The following is a 9,043-nucleotide window of genomic DNA, read 5'->3' as shown; positions in this document are numbered from 1 at the left end:
ATTCCCTGATATCTTTGAAAAGTACAGGGTCACGGCAACTAGCGATAAAATGGTGCACGATTGGTTTCACAATACGATGCAATTTTGGCAGAATCAGTTAAACTTTGCCATATGGTGTGCCACAACGGGATGTGGCGTATCTCTTTATTCTCCAGGATTTGAACTAAATAAGTCTGTTATATCATTTCATGTGTACTATCAGATTAGACGTATACTTAAAGAAATTAATGCTCCATTACCGCAGGATCGAGCATGGAATTCCACAAATAATCCGTACAATAGGTTCGCGTATGAGCGTATTTGTCAGGAATTTAATATTTCTACGAGTAAAGATTGGCTTATTAAAGGAGCAAACCATGGTCTAGGTGTTCCGTACAGCGGACAAAGAACTGTTAAAGAAGTCAGCGATGATTTAGTTAAAAAAACTCATCAACCATTCAATCCATTTAAGTTGTTACAGAAAAACAATCTTTTTGTAAGAATGCATAATCTTTATCATGGCTGGGAACTTTCGAGTAACGATTGGAGAGGTTCTCTTAGGAGTTTTAAGGGTGGTTTGGCTTATTTTGTTACAAAATTTATACAAATGAACGATACCGCAAACGCTTGGAATGAATTTCTTAATGATAAAACAGAAAATAATTTTACTAACCCAGGAGTTGTAAGAGTTAATGAATCGATAAGAACTTAAGTAGGGGCAATTCTCGGTGCACAGTCGCAAACACGAACGTCCATTATCGGTTCTGGGACGGCGCTCGATGCGCAAAAACAGTTTGTTGCAAACGTGGAGGACGCCATTAATTCACCAGTTGACATACCATCGTCTATAAAGCGTTATCAAGATGTATTACAGTATGCTCAATCCAAAGTGGACTACGTTTATGCGCCGGGACTATACATATCTCCGAGTAATATAGAACTCAAGATCGGTCAAGTGATAGGCTATAATAATAAAATTGTTATCGCTACCGATCAACAAAAACCAGGTATAAATTCAGATATTAACGTCGAATTAATAACGCAAACAATCACAGGCGAAACGGGAATAGTCAAGCCACAGTCACCGAAACAGCCATCTACTGACGCACAACCACAAGTGCCACCGCATATTGCAGTTAAAAATCAACAACATATCGATGAAAAAACAGCGCTTGTATTAGGTGGAGTCTCGGCTGGTTTACTCATGATTTGGTTAAATAGTCTTTTGCGGATACGTATAACAGCCCTGCAATTGTTACGATCAGTGCCCAAAAGTTTTGACTAAGCCAAGTGGTGGTCTTAGCTAATAAATTCAAGAGCCAGGAAACTATACTCCCTATTATACCGGGGAGTGCAGACGCAGCTTTCTCAGCGAGCTTTCCCAGTGCTTTTTTATACCATCCGACGTAGGCGATGTACTACCACCTGTACCACCTGTACCGCCACCGGTTAACGCGAGAGTCAAAGTCGATATAATAAATCCCAACGCGGTTAAAATACTGCCAATGGTTATTCCCTGTTCTCTGAACAATGTTTTAATTTTATCGGCCAGTGTAGTGTCATCGTTGAGGACTTGATCGATAGTTTCTCGAATTCGACTGATTTACGAACGAAGTGCCTTTCTATTACTGGAAGCTGCTCTGAGGCGGGACGATCTTTCGTATTCTAAGTTACGCAATCTTTCTGCAACGCGGTGTCTACTGAACTCATCGCTAGCCTCTTCAAGTTTTGTTTTCTCATAAACTATATGCTTGTCGATTTCGGATAGCTTGGCTGTATTATTGATGAGTTCTCCCCGCATTGTTCGCATTGCCTTGTCAAGACCTCGTAATTCCCTAATAGAGAACTCCGAGTATGGTACCTGTAACCGAGGATCATCAATGGTACCCAAGATTTCTCGGAGTCCGTCCGAGGCCACCTTCGAGGAAGTTTCCAAATTATCTATGTTACTGAGTCCATTATGCACAGTCCAAAGAACCTTAGTAGTCTTCGCGGGAAGTTTTTCTCGTCGTGAGTAGTCCACAAAACCTAATTCATCACGAACAATGTCGATGCTGTGTTTAGTGACTATCGTAGACAAGGCTAGGGGCTTATGAGTACGATAATGCATAAGGTCAATATCCGGAGCGCCACACAGTGGCAATACCCCTTCATTATCTACCGTAAACTTTGAATACTCACGACCAATAGGACTAATATCTTTAAAGGAATTGTAATAATCATCAACGGCATCCTTGATGGTTGATTGTAAAAGTTCATCCCTATGATTCATAAAGCTGGTTTCATCAGTACCCTCTTCGATTGTATTCGGGTTTTCAAAATCATCTAAATCAAAATCAGTCATTTTTATATTAAACATATGGTTATATAATTTCAATATAACAATGTCTTCGCAATATGGACGCAAGTTAAACCCACAACGTAGACTTCGAGATCCATTAGGGGTCAAAGCAATTCGTCAGTCTGTAACTATAACTAATAACCCTAGTACCATAGATCAGAATCAAACGCTTCTGGTTCGCTTTCTTAATCTCGGCGCACACGATGTGTTAGTTCCGGGAACTGTCCGACTAGCATTTACGATTATTTTGACTTCTATCAACGTTAGGGAGCCCGTTCAGAACATAGGTCGTGCTATCGTTAAGAAAATCGCGATTAAAATTAGCGGTAATGAGGTTTTGAGTATCGACGATAGCGATGTATACTATTGTTACATGGATCTCTGGAGAACGGATAAAGAGCGGGAAAACTTACAGTACCAAGGTATTTGTAATCAGAACACATTGAGACTGCATGTAGATGCTTCTAGGGGTGATAGTACCGTCGTAAAAGATCAGGTCGTTGCCGACGCATTAGGTAACCGATTCTATATTCCCCTAGACTTTGAATTACTAGATTCCCACATGCCCTTTTATCAAGCATCCCTAGGCGATAGGTTAGAATACGAACTCACTTTTAATGACTACAGCAGATTAATCAAAACCGGTGGTTAAGATGCTAGCTATTCCATTGACAATATCTCGCTGGAGTACTATATGATAACGGATCCTGAATTAGCCAGACAAATTCGTAACCAGTATACAGGAAGTTCAGCCATTTCGTACGATCGCGTGCTGTGACACCGAAAGATCACGAGGGACAAAAAAGATACGATGTGGAATATCAATCTAAACGTCCCCACGAGGTCGTTGAAGGGTATTTTTATGTTGTTAAAAGAAATAACGAGAAGTTCTACAATCCCAAGATTACAAAAGTAGAATTGACTATCAAGGGCGTTCCTAATCAACTATATAGCGTATCACCAGTGGGATGAAATTAAAAAACTCCCTTCTATAAAACGAAGCCCGGAAGTTAACGCGGTCGTGAAAGATCTGTCTCTCAGGGGTATATCGATGGGTGAATACCTCACCACGAAGTACGCGCTATGGCTCGACATGCGAACAACGGACGATGACCAACTACACAGCAGTGGGAGGAGAATAGAAAATGCTAGCGAGGGTGTCACTATACAGATAATGAAGCTCCAGGAAACGACTGGTAAATTAAACATATATTTGTGAGTGATTATGGAGGCGCAACTAACATACAGAATGGATGATTCGTGGAAGCAATCTATTAATAATCTTTTACCTAAAGATCCGCACTGCGCTATCATATGCGGGCAAATGGGCTGTTTTTATTCTAGATATTTTACAAAGTCATTATAATGACGTTTTCGATCATATTATTATTCTGTGTCCGACTATAAGCGTTAATAAAACATACCTATCGAGAGATTGGGTAATGAATGACGACGGGGTACACAGAGTCGATCCGGGCGATCGTTTACAAGACTGTTTACGAGTATGTCACGAAAAATACAAAGGAGAATCAGCAGCGCGAGTAAAGAACTCACAAAAAAGAAAGATATGCTTTCGTATTTAGCATTCTCCGGTCGGCATACTCAGCATAGCGTTTGGGTACTTACTCAAAAATACAACTCTGTCCTGAAAGATCTCAGAGAGCAGACCAAATGGGTAGCACTGTTTCATTGCAAAGATCGAGATTCATTCAAGGAATGTTTACGCGAAAATGATGTTATTTATACCAAGCTCGAACAAGATAAAGTCAGAAAACTGTTATTGGCAACGAAGCACTGTAAACTCGTATTAAAAACCGACCAACCAGCTGCTTATGCAATTGCTTAGCAAAATGTGGCAAAATGTAGCAAAAATGTAGCAAAATGTAGCAAAATGTAGCAAAAATACAATAAATTGAACATTAGCGGTTAATATGACATAATGTGGATTGAAATCATCATTCTTTCGCAACAGTTCATTATTACGGGATGTATTGGATATGTCATATTATATAATGTTAGACTTAAATATCTCCTTAGGTATTACATTATGGAATGCAACGAACTCATCGAACAAATGCCATACCTCCCAAGCTAGATTTTAATGGTTATGATATCGGTATGATGATTCTGGATATTGGATTAGCAATGGCAATGAAGGATATGCTCATCAAACAAGGGCTTATCCCGGAAGACATAATGAAGTAATTAAACATTTGAATATTCTATATTCATATAATATGGCATCAATTGCGATGATGTTAATGCTCTAGCTTTTTGGGGGAGTAATTTTTTATTTTCTAGTATGAGAGGTTCGGAGCAGAAAAGACATAATAAAGCTTTAGAACAACTAGAAAAAGCTCAGTCCCAGTGGGCCAGAAATAGGACATTAAGATTAGACTGGGTAAGAAAGGACATTCAATTCAAACGTTTAAGGATGTCGAATCTGCCATGCACAAATACTTCCTCGTTTATGGAAAAAAACTTGACCCAATACCGAGACCAACAATGAGTCAGTTTTATACACCGTCAGAGGAACAAAAGAACCACGAGGTCATATTTGTGATAATTGGGTTATCAGCTGTTGCAATTTTCAGCTATTCAATAACTCCGCATAAACCATAGTGACAGCTAATCAATAAATAACCAATTATAAATAGCCGAGTGGAGATGTGATTTGATTTGCATTTAGACAAATGATATGATAGAGTATAAACCATGAATCAGTGCAGATTTACACTCATGGGTAAGCCGACTCTATGTAACCGACGTTGTGTTGATATTTACTGCGGCATACACAATTATTACATTAGGCGCAGAAACATTAACTATACGTGTTCTGTATGTGGGATAGGGGTCAAAAGGTCGTTATTGTTTATGTAAGAAACACAGTGCTGATAGGGTCAGGAACCAGATTATTTATGCTAGGAAGAGAGATTACATCAATGAGAGGAATAGGTTGGGGAGAATACATATTTAGATATATGAAAAACAACCAATTAGACATTTGACTCATTTTGCATATACCATTCAACCACAATGTTTCTTGTCAGAGAGTTGAAGGCTATGGCAAAGCAACGTGGTCTACGTGGATATTCTCGAATGAGAAAAGCTGAATTGATCGATTTACTCGGTTTGGAATACAACAAACCCCAGACTGTTAGAGAACTTAAAGCTCAAGCAAAAAACAGTGGGCTGAGAGGTTATTCTCGAATGAGAAGAGCTGAATTGATCGCTTTACTAGATAATAATGATGTTGATAATAATCAACAACAACAAGAATTAATATTTGTACCCACATCCGCCGGCGTTGGTAAATATCTAAGAGGTTGGAAGATGGATATTAATTCCAACATGGATGTTACGTTATTAAACCCATCATATCGAGTTAAATTAATGAGGAGTTAGATGATTTACATAGTATAAAATACCAGCTGACGATTAAAATGTTATTGAGTAAAAGTAGCGCAGACGATAGCACCGAATATACCGAACCATATTTCCGTAGCAATCAAGAAGTTATAACCGAATCCGATACTATATCGAAACGCATCATTAGATACATCAATTCAGAGAATACAGGAAACTTTAGAACGTTGGACTAATAGAGGTTCGGGTTGGGGTGTGGATAAAATCGATAGTTTATATTGAGATATAGCAAATTATATGCCCTTCAAAGGTGGATCTTATATAGATTTACCCCCTTATTATAAGAAGAAAAAAGCCATAACTAACGTAAAAAATAAATCCGATGACTGTTTAAGAATGATGATAAGATCTGCATTGTTCCCCGTAGATTCTAAAATTGCAAATAGACCTTCTAGCTATCCCCAAAACGATGGACTCAACTTCGATGGTATAGACGAACCTACACCAATATCACAAATTGATAAGGTGGAAAAGCAAAATAATTTAGCTATAAATGTTTTCGGACATCCTAAGGAAATGTTGTACACAGGATAAGCTCAGCTCCGGAACATATCCCCAGAATCAATTCATTTCTGATCGAAAAATATGGAAAATATCATTATACGTGGATAAAGAGTTTAAACAGGCTATTATACGATCAAACTAAATATAAGGGAAAGAAATATTTCTGCGAAAGATGCCTGCATGGGTACAGCAGACAAGATCTATTAGAAGCGCATAATGAAGACTGTAGAGGTGTTGGACAGACCGCTATCAGGATCGATATGCCTAAAGAGGGAAAAAATATATTAAAATTTGAACATTATTGTAATCAAATGCCAGTACCGTACGTAATTTACGCCGACTTCGAAGCGCTTATCAAACCCATAGAAAATACCGAACGCAATAATACATACAAAACTCAAGAACATATTCCTTGTGGGTTTGGATATATAGTTGTAAGGTATGATGGGAAAACAAACACGCCCGTGATTTACAGAGGTCCCGATGCAGCAGGAAAGTTCCTAGAATATGTGCAAAACGAAGAGAGAATAATCAGAGAAAAATTATCGTGTAAGAAACCCATGTGTATGACGAGGGATAATTGGAGGGCCTATAAGAAGTCAATGAGTTGTCATGTTTGTAACAAACCCCTGAATGGAGATTCTGTAAGAGATCATTGCCACGTCACGGGTAATTATCGGGGATCCGCTCATAACGAGTGTAACTTGAAACTAAAAATGAATTCTCAAACAATACCCATCCCCGTTGTGTTTCACAACCTTAGGGGATACGAGTCACATCTCATCATGCAAGCTATCTCAAAGACCGACGGCGGTTTAACGTGCATTCCTCATAATATGGAAAAATACATATCGTTCTCGTTGACTAAACCTAAACATTATAGGGACAAGGATGGGAAATCTCGAATAAAGCAAAGTAATGGGCTTAGATTCATAGACTCCATACAGTTTCTGTTATCTTCCCTGGACAATTTAGCTAATGCGAACAATCCCGATGACTTTGCGATAACAAGTCAATATACCGATAAGATAACTCGTCATTTGTTGCTGAGAAAAGGTGTATATCCTTACGAATATATGGATGATTGGTCTAGATTCGAAGAAACTGAATTACCACCCCTTGAATCATTCTATAGTAACTTAACATAATCTAAAATTATCGATGCCGATTATGAACACGCTCTGACGGTGTGGGATAAATTAGGTTGTAAGAATTTAGGCGATTATCACGATCTGTACTTGAAAACCGATGTACTGTTACTCGCCGATATATTCGAGATATTTAGAAAGACATGTTTAAAACAATACGGCTTGGACCTGGCATGGTACTATTCCAGTCCCGGACTATCGTGGGATGCATTGTTAAAGAAGACCGGCGTAGAACTAAAACTACTCACAGATTACGATATGCACTTGTTTATTGACAAAGGATTAAGAGAGGGTATATCGATGGCAGCGAAAAGGTATTCTAAGGCTAATAATAAATTAGTGGAAGGATACGATCTGAGTAAACCCGACACGCACATATTATATCTCGATGCCAACAATTTGTACGGATGGGCTAAGTGTCAACCTTTACCCACGGGTGGTTTTGAGTGGGTCGATGATATCGAAGTGAATGATATCAATGTGAATAAAGGGTACATACTAGAAGTTGACTTGCAATATCCAAGTTTGTTACATAAAGATCATAACAGTTATCCGCTAGCTCCCGAAAGATTAATGGTTAATAAAGATTGGATGTCGGAATATCAACGCTCCTTGATGGGTAATAGTAGGTTAGCTAACGTAGAAAAACTCGTACCAAATTTGATGGATAAGACAAAATATATAGTTCACTACAGAAATCTCCAGTTGTATCTATCGTTAGGTATGAAACTTAAGAAAATACACAGAGTTCTAAAGTTTGATCAAAGCCCTTGGATGGAGCCCTATATAAGGTTGAACACAGATTTAAGAAAGATAGCTACCAGCGATTTCGAAAAGAATCTATATAAGCTCATGAATAACTCAGTATTTGGTAAAACTATGGAGAATCTAAGGAAGCGTGTTGATGTTAAATTAGTCAGATCTAATGAGGAAGAAAGACTCAGGAAACTTATAGCCAGTCCGGCTTTTAACAGAAGCAAGATATTCGATAACGACTTAGCCGCGTGGCATATGCAGAAGAGTAAAATAAAATTCAACAACGGGTATGAGTATTCTCGACTTGTCAAAACACTTAATGTATGACTTTTATTACAACGAACTTAAGAAGCAATACGGTGATAGATGCGAGGTGTTATATACCGACACAGATTCTTTGTTGATGGAAATACAAACCGAGGATGTGTATAAAGATATGGCAGAAAAAATAGATATGTACGACACGAGCGATTACCCAAAAGATAATCCACTGCACAGCGTACTAAATAAAAAGGTATTAGGTAAGATGAAGGATGAATGTGCTGGGACCCCTATAGCGGAGTATGTCGGATTAAGACCTAAGATGTATTCTATAAAGAAGTCCGATAATGGGGAGATAAGAAAAGCTAAGGGTGTTAAGAAGTATGTTGTATAAAAGCATATCAAACACGAACAGTATAAAGAATCATTATTCAACGGTAGAACGTTCAAACACGAGATGAACTCTTTAAGAAGTTACAATCACAGGATATATGGATTAAGAATGAACAAGACATCATTATCTCCCTTAGATACAAAGAGATGGATTGATAAGGATGGTGTAACTACCTATGCTTATGGTTATGGTGGTAATACCGTACCGTTGGGAACTATGAACAACTCTTCTCGT

This window comes from Haliotis rufescens, unplaced genomic scaffold (assembly GCF_023055435.1).
Source record: "Haliotis rufescens isolate VD_foot unplaced genomic scaffold, xgHalRufe1.0.p SCAF_13, whole genome shotgun sequence".
NCBI classification, from domain to species: Eukaryota; Metazoa; Mollusca; class Gastropoda; order Lepetellida; family Haliotidae; genus Haliotis; species Haliotis rufescens.
The sequence above is the reverse complement of the archived record's forward strand: the minus strand, read 5'-3'. Positions refer to the sequence as shown.